The sequence below is a fragment of the Phocoena sinus genome, chromosome 6, assembly GCF_008692025.1.
Source record: "Phocoena sinus isolate mPhoSin1 chromosome 6, mPhoSin1.pri, whole genome shotgun sequence".
NCBI classification, from domain to species: domain Eukaryota; kingdom Metazoa; phylum Chordata; class Mammalia; order Artiodactyla; family Phocoenidae; genus Phocoena; species Phocoena sinus.
In genome coordinates, this window is record NC_045768.1 from 56,827,877 (window position 1) to 56,844,042 (window position 16,166).

At 37.3% G+C, this 16,166-nt stretch overlaps 1 protein-coding gene across 3 annotated transcripts in view; it reads right to left on the reverse strand.

Moving 5' to 3' along the window:
• Window positions 1-16,166, reverse strand: part of RANBP6 (RAN binding protein 6) — a 208,272-nt gene that overhangs the window by 104,653 nt on the left and 87,453 nt on the right. For all 3 annotated transcript variants that reach the window (XM_032635177.1, XM_032635179.1, XM_032635178.1), the window contains one exon: window positions 13,992-14,110. The gene's annotated coding sequence lies outside the window, so the exon portion shown is untranslated. The remainder of the gene's footprint in view (window positions 1-13,991; window positions 14,111-16,166) is intronic.

Sequence of the window (16,166 nt, forward strand, 5' to 3'; positions counted from 1 at the left end):
AGAAAAGGGAACACTCTTACACTCTTGGTGGGAATGTTAATTGATACAGTCACTGTGGAGAACAACATGGTGGTTCCTTAAAAAACTAAAAATAGAATTACCATATTACCCAGCAATTCCACTGTTAGGCATATACCCAGAGAAAACCATAATTCAAAAAGACACATGCATCCTAGTGTTCATTGCAGCACTATTTACAATAGGTCATGGAAGCAAACTAATGTCTATCAACAGACAAATGGATAAAGAAGATGTGGTACATATATACAATGGAATATTACTCAGCCATAAAAAGGAACGAAATTGGGTCATTTGTACAGATGTGGATGGACCTAGAGACTGTCATACAGAGTGAAGTAAGTCAGAGAAAAACAAATACCATATGCTAACGCACATATGCAGAATCTAGAAAAATGGTACAGATGAACTGGTTTGCAAGGCAGAAATAGGGACACAAATGTAGAGAACAAATGTATGGACACCAAGGGGGGAAAGCAGGGGTGGAGGTGGGGGTGGTGGGATGAACTGGGAGATTGGGATTGACACGTATACACTACTATGTATAAAATAGATAACTATTAAGAATCTGCTGTATTAAATAAATAAATAAAATTCAAAAAAGAAAAGTTCAGCCTCTCTCTCAGGAGGAGCATCAGCTGGCCACTCCCTGCAGGGTCACTGTGCCTGGGTACATTGGCTCCAGGAGAAGGGAAGGCACCACAGAGTGCCATCTGGGCCAACTCTACCCAGATCTTTGGCTTTAGGGTGCCCCAGTGGTGATCTTCTGTTTTTGGTTAGTAGGTCACACATAAAAATAGATGTTTCAATCTAGTATTGAATAGACAGACACTTGCTTTCACATGTATCCTTCAGTATATTTTCATTATAATCTTCATAACTTTTTTAACTACAAATGATCAAAAAGGCCTCAATGTTGAAGAATGCACATAAAATGAAGAGGGACTGCTCCTCTCTGTTCTAGCAAGGAACAGAGATTGGCTTAGGAAGCATGTCCCTTGTTATCCAGTCTTATGTTCCTTCCAGTTTCTCTAAAATAACTAACAGTAGCATTCAAAAGTAGTAAAATATGGTGCCCTACATGTGTTTTATAAGACTTTATTCACCCTTGAAAAGAGACTTGTAATAGGTGGTCTAAATTTCCAGGAGGCACAACCGAAGGATTTAAAGTAAATATTTTAATATTACACTAATGGTTACTAAGGATTATCATAGAATTACTACTTCTTCTGGAGAGCTTGAAGAATGTTTGACAATTTGAGGGAAGAAAGATAGACAGAGGGACTTCCCTGGTGATCCAGTGGTTAAGAATCTGCCTTCCAGTGCAGCGGACGTGGGTTTGATCCCTGGTCAGGGAACTAGGATCCTATATGTCACGGAGCAACTAAGCCTGTGTGCTGCAACTACTGAGCCGCACACTCTGGAACCAGCATGCCACAACTAGAGAGAAGCCTGTGTGCTGCAACGAAGAGCCCACATGCTGCAATTAAGATCCGATGCAGCCAAATAAATAGTAAAAAAAAGAAAGGAAGGAAGGGAGGGAGGGAGGGAGGGAGAGAGAGAAAGAGAGAGAGAGAGAGAGAGAGACAGAAAGAAAGAAAAAGAAAGAAAGAAAGAAAGAAAGAAAGGAGGAAAGGCAGGCAGGCAGGAAGGAAGGAGGAAAGGAAGAAAGAAAAGGTAGCCAGAAATTAGTTTTAGCTCACACTGTTCTTTGAATGTGTTGACAAGTGATGCTGAGAAGTCATCCCCACAGGACCCAAACCAAGAGGAATGAAAGAGGATATACAGCATTGGCAGTTAACTTAAGAAATCAGACTTTTTGAGTGCTGCTGTTGTTATTTTTAACCACTATGTTTTTTAAAAAAATAACAGCTTTATTGAAATATAATCCACATACATACAATTCTCTCAGAAGTATACAAAATCAGTGGTTTATAATATATTCACAGAGTTGTGGGACTATCACTACACTCAATTTTAGAACATTTTCATGATCCCAAGTGAAATCCTGTACCCATTAGCAGTCACTCCCCATTCGTTCCCTCATCCCTTCTCAGACCCTGGCAACCACTAATCTACTTTTTGTCTCCATGGAGTTGCCTATTCTGGACCTTTCATATAGATGGATTCACACAAAATATCACTCATACATGGTCTTTTGTGTTGTTTCTTTCACTTAACATAATGTTTTTAAGGTTCATCCATGTTATACTATGTACCAGTACTTCATTCCTTTATATTGCTAAATAATATTCCATTATATAGATATACCACATTTTGTTTATTCATTCATTAGTTGACGGACATTTAGCTTGTTTCCCTTTTTTTTTTTGCTATTATGAATAATGTCGGTATGAATATTCAGGTACAAGTTTTTGAGTGGACATAATGCTTTCACATCTCTAGACTATATACCCAGTAGCGGATTTCCTAGGTCATATGGTAACTCTATGATTAACCTTGTGAGAAATTTCCAGACTGTTTTCCAAAGTGGTTGCACCATTTTATAATCCTACCAGCAGGATCTGAGGGTTCCAACTCTCCACATCCCTTCCAAAATTTGTTATTATGTCTCTTTTTTATTTTAGCCATCCTAGTGTGTAAGGAGTGGTACCTGATGGCTTTGATTTGCATTTCCTAATGGATAATAATGTTGAGTCTTTTCATGTGTTTATTGGCCACTTGTTTATTTTCTTTGAAAAACTGTCCATTTTTGATAGTTTTGCTGTACATACATCCTTTTTTCAAAAAATTAATTTGTATTGGAGTATAGTTGCTTTACAATGCTGTGTTAACTTCTACTGTACAGCAAAATGAATGAGCCATAATATACATATAACCCCTCCCTTTTGGATTTCCCTCCCATTTAGGACACCACAGCGCATTAAGTAGAGTTCCCTGTGCTATACAGTACATTCCCATCAGTTGTCTACTTTATACATAGTATCAATAGTGTATATGTGTCAATCCCTACCTCCCAATTCCTCCTTGGTATCCACACATTAGTTCTCTACGTCTGTGTCTCTATTTGTGCTTGGGAAATAAGGTCATCTATACCATACATCCTGATAGACAATATTTTTCTTTCAGTACTTTCAAAATGTAATCCCACTGCCTTCTAACAGTCATTGTTTCTTATGAGAATTCAGCTGTCAAACTAATCAGTATTCCGCTACATAAGGTCAATTGTTTTTCTCTTATGCTTTCAAAATTTTTACTTTTTTTTTACTTTGGCTTTCCACATTTATGATACATTGTGTATCTTTATTTATCCCAGTTAGAATTTATTGAGCTTCCTGGATGTGTAAATTAAAGCTTTTCATGAAATTTGGGAAGTTTTCAACCATTAATACTTTGATTATTTTTTTCTACTCCTTTCTCTTCTCTCTTTATGGTGCTCCCATTAGAGAGGTGTATGCGCACTTAATGGTGTCCCACATTTCTCTGAGGCTCTGTTCATTTCTCATTTTTTCTCTCTGTTCTTCAGATGGCATAATCTCTATCAATTTATCTTTGAGTTCACTGGTTCTTTTTTATGCCTGTTCAAATCTACTACTGAGTCCCTCTAGTCAATTTTTCTTTCAATTATTGTACTTTTCACCTCCAGAACTTCCATGAATTTATCATTTCTATCTCTTTATTGATACTCTCTATTTGATGAGACCCCATCATCTTACATTTTTAACCTTTTAAAGTATGGCTCCTTTTAGTTCTTTGAACATATATTTAATAGCTTTTCTGCTGAGTCCATTTGAGTACTCTCACAGAAAGTTTCTGTTGCCTGCTATTTTTCCTGTATATCACACTTTCCTGTTTCTTTGCATGTCTCAAAATTTTTTGTTGTTGAAAACTGGGAATTTTAGATAATATATTATAGCAGTTCTGTATACTGCTTCCCTCCCCTGAGCTTGTTGTTATGGTTGTTTGCTAATTTATTTTTTAATGACTTAGTTGGACTATTTTAATGAAATCTTTGATATTGCTCCTGAGAAGGCCCAGCCTTGGGCATGTGCATATTATGATGACAGTGATTTTAGCAGGATCCTCTCTGTCTCTTTTCCTGTCTTCACTGTTAAGCTACCTGCTTTATTTGGTATTATACTCAGCTGTTAGGCTTTATTAATTGCAAGTTGATTTCTCCACTGTTTTTGGTAATGCCCTGGGGCATAAGTTGCTCGGCAGTCTGATCCAGTTTAATTCAGACCTCTTAGCAGTGGTAGTCTTTGAGTCCCTTCTATGAGGCTTGTTATAACTCTAATAAGGCTATTGTTAGCTATATCTTTTCCTGGTTCTCTCTAGTAGACTACTTGACCTATAGTTTAGTTGTTGTTTTCATGGAGTTACTGTCTTTCTTTTAATGTTAACCACCAAAATGGCCATTGTTTTCAAGAGTGCCCTTAGGCTTCTTCATTCTCTCTTCCAGATAAAGTCAGTTCTCTTGAGGAGAGCTTTGGAATTCTCTTATTATGGCCTGCCTCTCCCTCTGGAAAAAATCTTTGCACCTCTGCTCTAGAGCTGGGGGGCAGGTACAATGGTCCACTTCTCTTAGAGTGACACTTCTGTTTTATGAGCAGAGTGCTAGGTAGTGGTGGCAGCTTCTGATCTTATCAGTTTGCCCTCTAAGTTTCAAACCCTCGATCCTACAAGTGAGCTGCGGTGAGGATATTCACGGCCTCAGTACTGTCAGATTGCCATGCCTTGGGTATAGATTCTGCCCTATTAATGGGGACTAGATGGAGGAAAGGAGATCCCAACTTCTTGGCCACACTCTCCTAGAATTTAGCCTCTGCAACACAAAGCTGGAAAGCATGAGGAATGCTGTCAGCCTGCCCCTCCCAGGGAAATACCAAATCCCAGGGAAATGGAGGGAGAAGGAGCCCTGTCTTCTTGTCCATATCTACCTGGTGTGAGCTTCCATTATGCTGAGCTGTGAGGTGGGGTGGGGAGGAGGATGGAGCAGACAGATCATGGCTCAAGTTCCACAGACTCTTGTTCTCATCAAGATCTAGATTTTCCTTGAAAAAATGTTTCTTCATTTGCACTGTGCCCTTAGGAGAATTTCCAGAGACTTTATTTTTAAAAATTGCAATTTTCTATTAGAGAAATGCAAATCAAAACTACAATGAGGTACCACCTCACACCAATCAGAATGGCCATGATTAAAAAGTCTACAAATAACAAATGCTGGAGAGTGTGTGGAGAAAAGGGAACCCTCCAACATTGTTGGTGGGAATGTAAATTGGTGCAGCCACTACGGAAAAGAGTATGGAGGTTCCTCAAAAAACTAAAAATAGAGTTGCCATATGATCCAGCTATCCCACTCCTGGGCATATATCTAGAAAAAATTATTACTTGAAAAGGTACATGCACCCCTATATTCATAGCAGCACTATTTACAATAGCCAAGGACTTCCCTGGTGGTGCAGTGGTTAAGAATCCACCTGCCAATGCAGGGGACACGGGTTCAAGCCCTGGTCCGGGAAGATCTCACATGCTGCAGAGCAGCTAAGCCTGTGCGCCAAAACTACTGAGCCTGTGCTCTACAGCCCACGAGCCACAGCTACTGAGCCCACGTGCCACAACTACTGAAGCCTGTGTGCCTAGAGCCTGTGCTCCACAACAAGAGAAGCCACCACAATGGAAAGCCCGAGCATTGCAACGAAGAGTAGCCCCCACTTGCCACAACTAGAGAAAGCCCATGCACAGCAATGAAAACCCAATGCAGCCAAAAATAAATAAATAAATAAATAAAATTTAAAATAAATAAATAAATACAATAGCCAAGACATGGAAACAACCTACATTTCCATCAACAGATGAATGGATAAAGATGTGAGATATATATATATATATATATATATATATATATATATATATATATATAATGGAATATTACTCAGCCATAAAACAGAATGAAATAATGCCATTTCCAGCAACATGAGATTATAATACTAAATGAAGTAAATCAGAAAGAGAAAGACAAATATCATATGATATCACTTATACGTGGAATCTAAAATACAACACAAATGAACATATCTACAAAACAGAAGCAGACTCACAGACATAGAGAACAGATGTGTGGTTGTGGGGGTAGGAGAGGGAAGGATTAGGAGTTTGGGGTTAGCAGATGCAAATTATTATATATATTAATATATAATACAGGGACCTATATTCAATATCCTGTGATAAACCATAATAGAAAAGAATATGAAAAAGAATATATACATATAACTGAATCACTCTGATGTACAGCACAAATTAACACAACATTGTAAATCAACTACACTTCAATAAAATTTTTTTTTAAACTAGTAATTTTCACTAGTTATAGTTGTTCTACTGGGAGTGGAGGGGGTTTTCACAATACCATTCCAGAAGTCCTAGCAACTAAATTTTTAAAGGCATAATGGAGTTAATGGAGATCTAGAGAAACTCAACTAAAATGATAATTAAGATCATGGTTAAAAAAAGAAAGACTTTCTCATTAAGAAACAAAAAGCCTGAGAAGAGAAGCAATTGATGCTTATTAAGTACTTTGAAGCACATGTATCAGAATATTCCACCAACTGAGCTTCCCATTCCTTATTTCAGTCATATATCATAATCCTGTTGATCCTTCAGTAAAGATTTGATTACCTGGCTTATAGTCTTTCTCTTCACCATTCATCTTGTCATCACTATTGATGATTCAAATATTCATGAAGATAATACAAGCAATATCCAAGTCATAGCTCCTTGACCTCTTCACCTCCAGTGAACTTGTCTTTTAATCCACTGCAGTTATTCACTCCCACAGCCATGCTTGATATCAATTATTGTACCATTAACAAAATCTCTATTTCAAGCATACTGCTTTCTGATCACCACCACCTCTCTTTCCAGCTCATCCTTAGTCCATAAGTCTTTGACTTCACAAGCACTTTCAGCTCAGTGATCTTAGCACCTTTGAACTGCCTATCAATTCAATCATGTTCTCATTTTCCTCTCACCTAGTTGACATTCCAGGATCGGTCACTTTCATCACATCTTTGCATACATCCTCAATTCCTTTGCTCCTATCTTCCCTCCATCATTCTCACCCAACATATTCCAACCCTGGTAAAATCCAATTCTCCACCCACTCAACACTTACACCAAAGCTTCTGTACATAGCCCAAGAAAAACACATAAATTCCTGATAGACCTCACTTAAAAAGTAAGACCCACCCAAATGCAAATTGTCCTCAGGATTGTTCAGCATTTCTCATATTCTATTCTATTCTGTTCTGTTCTAACATTAAACAGCTTCTCCACCTTCCTCACACTCAGTTCATGACCTTTTTTCTTTTTCCCTCGGAAGCAAGTAGATGACAACTTTCATGTCTTCCCACACCCAAATATGCCAGCCTACTTTCATCTGTGCCATATATTCTGACTACCTTTTAAAAATAAGTGATACGAGACTTCTCTGGTGGTCCAGTGGTAAAGAATCTGCCTTGCAATGCAGGGGATGTGGGTTCGATCCCTGGTCAGGGAACTAAGATCCCACGTGCCATGGGGCAACTAAGCCCACATGCCACAACTATTGAGCTTGTGTGCCTCAACTAGAGCCTGCGTGTTGCAAACTACAGAGCCTACGTGCTCTGGAACCTGCGCACTACAACTACAGAGACCACATGCCTGGGAGCCTGAGCGCCACAGCTAGAGAAGAGAAAACCTGCATGCACAACTAGAGAGAAGCCCACACACCACAACGAAGAGCCCACACACCACAAGAAAAGATCCTGCATGCCTCAGCGAAGATCCCATGTGCCACAGCTAAGACCCAACACGGCCAAAAATTAATAAATAAATCTTAAAAAAATTTTAAAAATCATTATAAAAAATTAATAAGGGATATAAGTTTAACTCCTCCATGTGTGCATTAGATCCCATATCCTTGAGCCTGCTCAGAGACTATAACATTGTGATTACCCCTTCTCTCACCTGCATCATCATGTTCCACCCTCTACTCTCTAATTCATATCAACATACAAACTGTTGCAATATCTCCTAAAATATACTTCCTTACATCCAGATCACCACCCTCCATATAACCTCTTCTTTCCAGCAACTCTTTAAAAGAGTTATTTATTCTCATGATCTCTGCATTTATCCTGTTGTTCTCTCTTGAAGGCTTTCATCTCCACCCTTCCATTAAAGTAGCTCTTGCCAAGGTAATCATTATCTCCAAATTGCCAAAACCAATGGGGAGTGCTTAGTACTATCCCTTCTTAACTTCTTAGCAGAGTTTGACACAGTTGTAACACTTGAAACACTTTCTCCATTTAGCTATCAAGACATCACAGTTTCCTGGATTTCTTCTTACCTCATTCATGATTCCTTCTTGTCTTAGTTGCTCAATTCTCTGACTCTTTCCACATTTAAGTTAGAACGCTTCAGGATTTAGTCTTCAGATCTTTACTCTTCTCAGTCTACATTTCCTCTGTTTATGGACTGAATTTTGTATTTCCCCAAAATTATATGCTGTAGCCCTATCCCCCAATGGGATGGTATTTGGATATGAAGCCTTTGGGATAATTAGGGTTAGATAAGGTCACAGGGCCATAGTGTGTCAGTATTAGTGCCCTTCTAAGAAGAAACACCAGAGAAATTGCATTTTCTGTCTCTCCACGCATGCACAGAGGTCATGTGAGCACACAGCAAGATGAAAGTCACAAGCCAAAAGAAGAGCCCACAGAATGAGACCTACCTTGCCAGAACCTTGTTCTTGGACTTCTCAGCATCCAGAAAAAATTTCTGTTGTTTAAGCCAGACAGCCTATGGTATTTTGCTATGGCAGCCTGAGGAGACTAAGACACCACCCTATGCAACCTCATCAAGTACTATGGCTTTCCATTTAGTAACGAAAAAACCATGTATCTGCCAAACCTCAAACTTATATATCCAGCATCATACTTACATCTCCACTTGAATATGTCTAGCAAATATCTTATATTTAAGTAGCCCTAGATGAACTCTTCTATCTCTCCACACCATCACCCCCAACTTGCTTTCCACTTATTCCTCTGTATCTCAGTAAATGACACCTCTTCTCCCTCTTGGGAAGCTCGAAATCTTGGAATTATCATTGATGCCCCACTTTCTCTCACATTTCACCTGAAATTTTTAGAAAATCTTGCTGCTTCTACCTTCAAAATATACCCCAAATCAAAGTACTGCCACACCTTGGTCTAAGTCATCATCATCACTTGCCTGGATTATTGCAATAGTCCTCAGTTGAACTATTTTTTTTTTAACTCTTGTCAACCCTTTAAGTCTTTCCTGTATACAGCAGCAAGAATTTTTTTTGAAAAAGCGTAAGCCATATAATGTCATTTGACTACTGAATATCCTCCAATATATCCACATCATGCATAAAATAAAACTCATGGCTTACAGAGCCCTATATTACCTGGTCCCTTGTCTCCTCCCTGATCTTCTCTCTTGTCCCTTTTCTCGTCATGCACTGGTCTTCAGACACACTGCATTTATTACTCTTCCTTGGGCAACCCTGCTCTTGCTTCAGGCTCTCTACATCTGCTGTTCTCTCTGCCTGGAGCTCTTCTCCAAGATATACAGGCAGGTTTTCCCCTCATTTCATTCAAATCTTTGTTCAAATGTTACTTACCTAAAGAAGCCTTTCCTGCTCACCCTTTCTAAAATAGCAGACCCTGACATACTCTGTGCTCTTATCCAGCTTTTTTTCATAGCATTTGCCATGACCTGATATTATATCATGTATCTATTTATTTATTTGGCTATATTTTTCTTATCTTACTAGAATATAAGCTCCCCCAGGTAAGGGGCTTTGTTTTGTTTTGCTTTGCTGCTGCGTTATCTGTGTATTGACTAGTGCTTGCCACTTCAGAGCTGTTAAATAAATATTTGTTGATTGAGTGAATGCATTGACTTGTAAAAAGAACAGAGGCTAATACAACTTGTCATTTTTTTCTAGAGAAGGGGCATTTTCTTTAAGAAATATACAGAGATACAATGTTTCCAGAGTAATTTTTAGATCTTTGAATATTCAATATGGAGAATGTGAGGAGAAAAATTCTGGAAATTATGCCTGTTAACGTATTCATTCAATAAATATTTATTGAGTGCCTAGTCTGTGCTAGGCACTGTTCTAGGTATTGAGGATAAAATAATGAACAAAACATACACAAAACTTTGCACTCATAATTAGGAGAATGAGGGAAAAAACAAGGTAAATTAGTAAATTGTACAATGCAGAAAAGAGTGATAGCCAAAAGGGGAAAAGGGGAAGAAACACTACAGGTTAAATATCCAGAATTCACCAATAGATCAATTGTAAAGAAAATAAAGAAAGTGGGGGGGAAACAATAGATTATACTCTAAAATATGACCAAACTATGGTGTCTAAGGAGTCACACTTGGAAGATTAAACTAAAAATACAAGAGAATGATTGCTATAAAGTTCAGTGTAATTTTTAACTGAGGGAGGAATGACAGGGTTTTGATAGAATGGGGTACATAGAAGGGGTTTTCTGAGGTGAATGACAGGATTCTGTTTCCTGACCTGGGGGGTGGTTACAAGGGTATTCATCTTCTAATGATTCATTAAACATACATTTATTTTGGATGGTTTTCTGTACCTGTGTTTTATCTTACAATAAAAGATTAACAAAAAACAACAAAGGGAAAAAAAAAGAACCACTCCTAATAAGGCCAATTACCAAGCCAATCCACTTGTAGATAACAACTATCAATGCTGAACAAAATATAAAAACAAATACCTGAACAAATAGTGAACAAAATAGGTAGATACTTGGCAGAAGAGAGCAAAGGTCAAGTTTCCATTTTGTTAGCATGGCTAAAAGCCATGTGGGGTAGATAAAGCTCTGTTAGAAAATCACAGTCTTACTGGTTTAAAAATCAGAGAACAGGGTTTGAGTTTAGGGTACCACATTCACAGGAAGGTGAGAGAGGAAATCCCCAAAAAGAGAGAGCAAAAAAGTGGAGGTCCCAAATTCTGGGTAAAAAATTTGCCCAAATCTCTGCCTGACCCTTGAAAATGCATACTGAGGAAAGACTCAAAGCAGGTGCTTTGGTAAGGCCAAAAGAACCGAGCTAAAATTTGAGCTACACCCATTGTAGAGGAAAAGTTAACTATATGTTTCTAAAAATCAATATTCTTCAGAGGAATATTCAGATTCAAGAGCATTCACAATATTGTGGATGTGAATCAAAATTACACAACATTCAAAGAATCGGGAAAACGGTAAATTTGTAAGAAAAAATATCAATAGAAAACAATCTAGGATGACTCAGATGTTGGAATTAGCCAACAATTATTTCAAAGCTTATATTAAAACTATGCTTGGTGATATACAGGAAAATATACTCACAATTAATGAAAAGATGGGAAATTTTAAAAGAAAAGAGACTTTTTTAAAAGCCCAACTGGAAATTCTCAAACTGAAAAATGAAATAGCTAAAGTAAAAAATTCACAGGATGGGCTTAAGAATAGAATGGAATGGCAGAGTAAAGAAGGAATGGAGTTGAAAATAGATCAACAGAAATTATCCAATATGAAGAACACAGAGAAAAAAATATTTTATTTAACAGAGGCTTATAGGACAATATCAAAAGTTCTAACATGTATGTGACTGGATACCTGAAAGGAGAGGATAGAGTTAATTGAGAGGGAAAAAATGGCCCAAATTCCCCCCAATTTAGCATAAGACATACATTTACAAATTTAAGAAGTTTAATGAAGCCTATAAAGGATAAATAAGTTGGAAAAACGCCTCCTATTAATATCATAGTCAAGCTGATAAAAATGAAAGAAAAATATTTGAAAGCAATCAGAGAAAAATGACACATTGCATACAGGGAAACAACGATGTAAATGACAGCTGCTTTCTCATAAGAAATAATGCAGGCCAGAAGACAGCAAAATATCTTTAAAGTACCAGAGGGGAAATCTGTCAACTCAGAACTCTATATTCAGTTAGAATATCTTTCATGAATGAAGGTAAAATAAGATTTTCAGATAAAAGAAAGCTAGGAGGATTCATCCCCACCACATCTGCAGTACAAAAAATAATGTTGAAGTAAGTTCTTCAGTCTCAAGAGAAATAAAGCCAGATGGAAATTCAGATCTTCAGGAAGGAATGAAAGACCCTTGTAAATGGTAACTATGTATATAAATATGAGACTATTTTCCTCTTAATTTCTTTAAAACTCACCTAACTGCTTGAAGCAAAAATTATAAAATGGTATTGTAGGGCTTATAATATATGTAGATGTAATGCACATGACAACTATAGCATGAGGGAATGGTAAATGGACCTATACACTTGCAAGATTTCCCTATTTTATGTGAAGTAGTACAATATTAACTCAAAGCAGACTGTTATAAGCTATAGATATGAATTGTAATTCCTAGAAAAGCCACTAAAAACACCAAAAAAAGCATAGCTAAAAAGTCAGTAGATAAATTTAAATGGAATTCTAAGATATATTCAAGTAGTCCAAAAGAAGGTAAGAAAGAGGGAAGACAGAAACAAAAAACAGAAGTCAAAGTGAAACAAACAGTAAAATGGTAGACCTGAATCCAATCATATCAATAATTACATTAGGTGTTAATAGACTAAAGACTCAAATTAAAAGGCAGAGACAGTCAAAATGGATAAAAAAGAAAAATCCAAAATATACTGTCTAGGGCTTCCTGGTGGCGCAGTGGTTGAGAGTCCGCCTGCCGATGCAGGGGACACGGGTTCATGCCCCGGTCCGGGAAGACCCCACATGCCGTGGAGCAGCTGGGCCCGTAAGCCATGGCCACAGAGCCTGCGTGTCTGGAGCCTGTGCTCCGCAACGGGAGAGGCCACAACAGTGAGAGGCCCGCGTACTGCAAAAACAACAACAAAAAAAAAACAAAAACAAAATATACTGTCTAGAAGAAATGTATTTTAAATATAAAGACACAGATAGTTTGAAACTAAATGGATGAAAAAGATATTATTGTACAAATAGTATGGAGGTCCATTAATATCAAATAAAGTACACTTCAAGTTAGGAGAGAAAAAGGAGCATTTCAAATACAATAAAAGGAAGACAAAACAATAATGTATGTACCTAATAACAGAGTCTCTAAATACCTGATGACAAATCAGAATTAAAGTAAGAAATAGACAATTTCACAAGTATCATTATAAATTTTACACTCCTTTCTCAGAAATTGATAGAACAACTAGACAAAAAATTCTGTGAAGACATAAAAGATCTGAAAAACACTATAAGCCACCTTGACCTAATTTATATTTAGAGAACACTAGGTGAGAAGTGATGGTGATTTGGACCAGCGAGAACAGCGAAGTGGTGACACGTGATCAAATTCTAGATATATTTTAAAGGCTGACTTGGGATAGTCACTTAACATCTCAAAACATTTGTTATAAATCAGTAAAATGAGGATTAATACTATCAACCTCATGGAGTTATTGTGGAATTAACTGAGATAGTACATATAAATGTACTATGCTATACAAATTATGAGATATTATATATATGGTGCATAGCATAGTGCATGGCTCAGAGTAAGCAATAAGTATACTTAGCAATTAGTCTTACTATTACAATAGTAAGCCCACCTATGTGCACCCTCCTATGTGCCAGGGCCTAAATTAGGCACAGAGAATACATATTTCAATATGAGGCTCACATCTTACAGATGAAATGGAAACCAAACGTTGTACTCACTTCATTGCAGTACCAATGGGAGCAGGAATGTCCAGCAGCTATAACAATGGGACATAAAACCCACAACTTTCATTTATTAAAATGTCTGTCAGGAAGACACACCTGTGATTCCCTGCATTTTACCTCTCCCACAATTTCATTTTTGAGCCCCTATGCAGAGTCAGATTACCCAAGAAAAGCTTTAAGTCAGGGGAAATTTGGGGAAAAGAATAAGCAATACCTGATACAGAGTTTCACGGTTGAAGTTTAGATTTTTCTATCCTGACTGAACTCAGGGTATTTATTTGGCTTCTGTTGTTTTTCACGGAAGGAATGTTGACCTTTAAACAGTCCTGGCTTCTGTGGAATTAGAGGAGAATAAGAAGTGTAAGAGCTGGAGACTCAAGATAGAGCATTTACAGTACATATTTGAGTAGCACATTGTTCAAGTCATACAACACTCTGGCCAAAAATATTTTGACAATGGGGAAAAGAGCCTTTTCAAGTTAATTCTTCAGATACATTAACCCCAGAGGGTCTTGTATGGGTTGGAATAGGAAAAGGGAGATTATGTAATATGATCCTGTGAAATGAGTGGGTCAGAAATAAGTGTTTCTACATGCACAGGGTCAACACCAACATCTTTATTATATCTACTATGGGCTGGGCTCAGAGGATACAAAGAAAAATGAGGCACCATAGAGGTTTCCTTCAGGAGGTGGTATCAGTCTGGGAGAACACCCAGTGACCTTAGGATCATGCCACCAGCCCAAATTCAGGCTATATTCCTGTCCCTCAGAAAGACATGACTACCGTGGGCAAAAGCCTAAAGAAGGGATCCCCTGGTCTTTGGGCTGGATGCCTTTTGAGTGCCTCTCCATACCCATTCTCCCTGCTATGTGACCACAGAGGCTAACTTTATGGTCTGCCCCACTTGGCTCCATTGCCCTGAGGCTTCTGGTGAGCTTTCAGTGAGTGCTGGGGCAGAGCCAACAACTTCAGATTATTAAAACAAATATCTATTTCAGTCTCATGTTAAACAAGGACTTATCTAAAAATCTATCGCCAAATATAAGATCATGTAGATTTACCCCTTTATTTTCTACTAAGGTTTTTACGGTTTTAGTCCTTACATTTAAGTCTTTGATCCATTTTTATGTATTTTGTGTATCATGTGAGGTAGCTGTCCAACTTCATTCTTTTCAGTGTGGATATCCAGTGTCCCAATATAATCTGTGAAAAAGGCTATGCTTTTCCCCATTGAATGACCTTGGCACCAGTGTCAAAAATCATTTGAACATATATGCAAGGAATTATTCCTAGGCTCTCTATTCTATTCCATGGTTCTATATATCTCTCTTTATGCCTGTACCACACTATTTTGATTATTGTAGCTTTGTAGTAAGTTCTGAAATCAGGAAGTATGAGTCCTTCAAAGTTTTGTTCTTTTTCTAGATTGTTCTGACTATTCTAGGTCTCTTGCAATTCTATATGAATTCAGAATCAGCTTGTCATTTCTACAAAGAAACTAGCTGGAATTCTGATAGGGATTGTGTAAAATCTGTAGATCAATTTGGGGAATATGGTCGTCTTAACAATATTAAGTCCCTTGATTCATAAACATGGATGAATCATTTAGGTCTCTCATTCCATTCATTTAGGTCTTCTTTAACTTTTTCAATGTTTTGTCATTTTCAGTGTATAATTCTTCCACTTCTTTAGTCAAATTTATTCTTAAGTATTTTATTCTTTTTGACACTATTGTAATGAAATTGTTTTCTTGATTTTATTTTGATTCATTGCAATTATATAGAAATACAACTGATTTTTATGTGCTGATCTTGTAATGTGCAATTTTGATAAATTCAGTTATTAATTCTAATATTTTTTGTGGATTCTTTGGGATTTTCTATATATAAGATCATGTATCTGCAAATAGAGATAACTTTACTTCTTCCTTTTACAATTTGAATGTCTTATTTATTTTTCTTGCCTAATTGCACTGGCTAGAACGTCCAGTACAATGTTGAATAGAAGTGGTGAAGCAAGCAGCCTTGTCTTGTTTCTGATCTCAGGGGGAAAGCTTTCACTCTTTAATCATTGAGAGTAATGCTAACTGTGAGGTTTTTTTATAAATGCCCTTTATCCTTTGGGGGAAGTTCCTTTTTATTCCTAGTTTGTTGAGTGTTTTTATTATTAAGTAGTAATGAATTCTGTTAAAAGTTGTTTTGGTATAGATCAAGATGATCATGCAGTTTTTCCCCTTCATCCCATGAGTGTGATTTTCATATGTTGAACCACTCTTGCATTCCTGGTATAAATCCCACTTAGTTATGATGTAGAATATTTTTAATATGTTACTGGATTCATTTTTGCTAGTATTTTGCTGAGGATTTTTGCATCTGTATGTATAAGG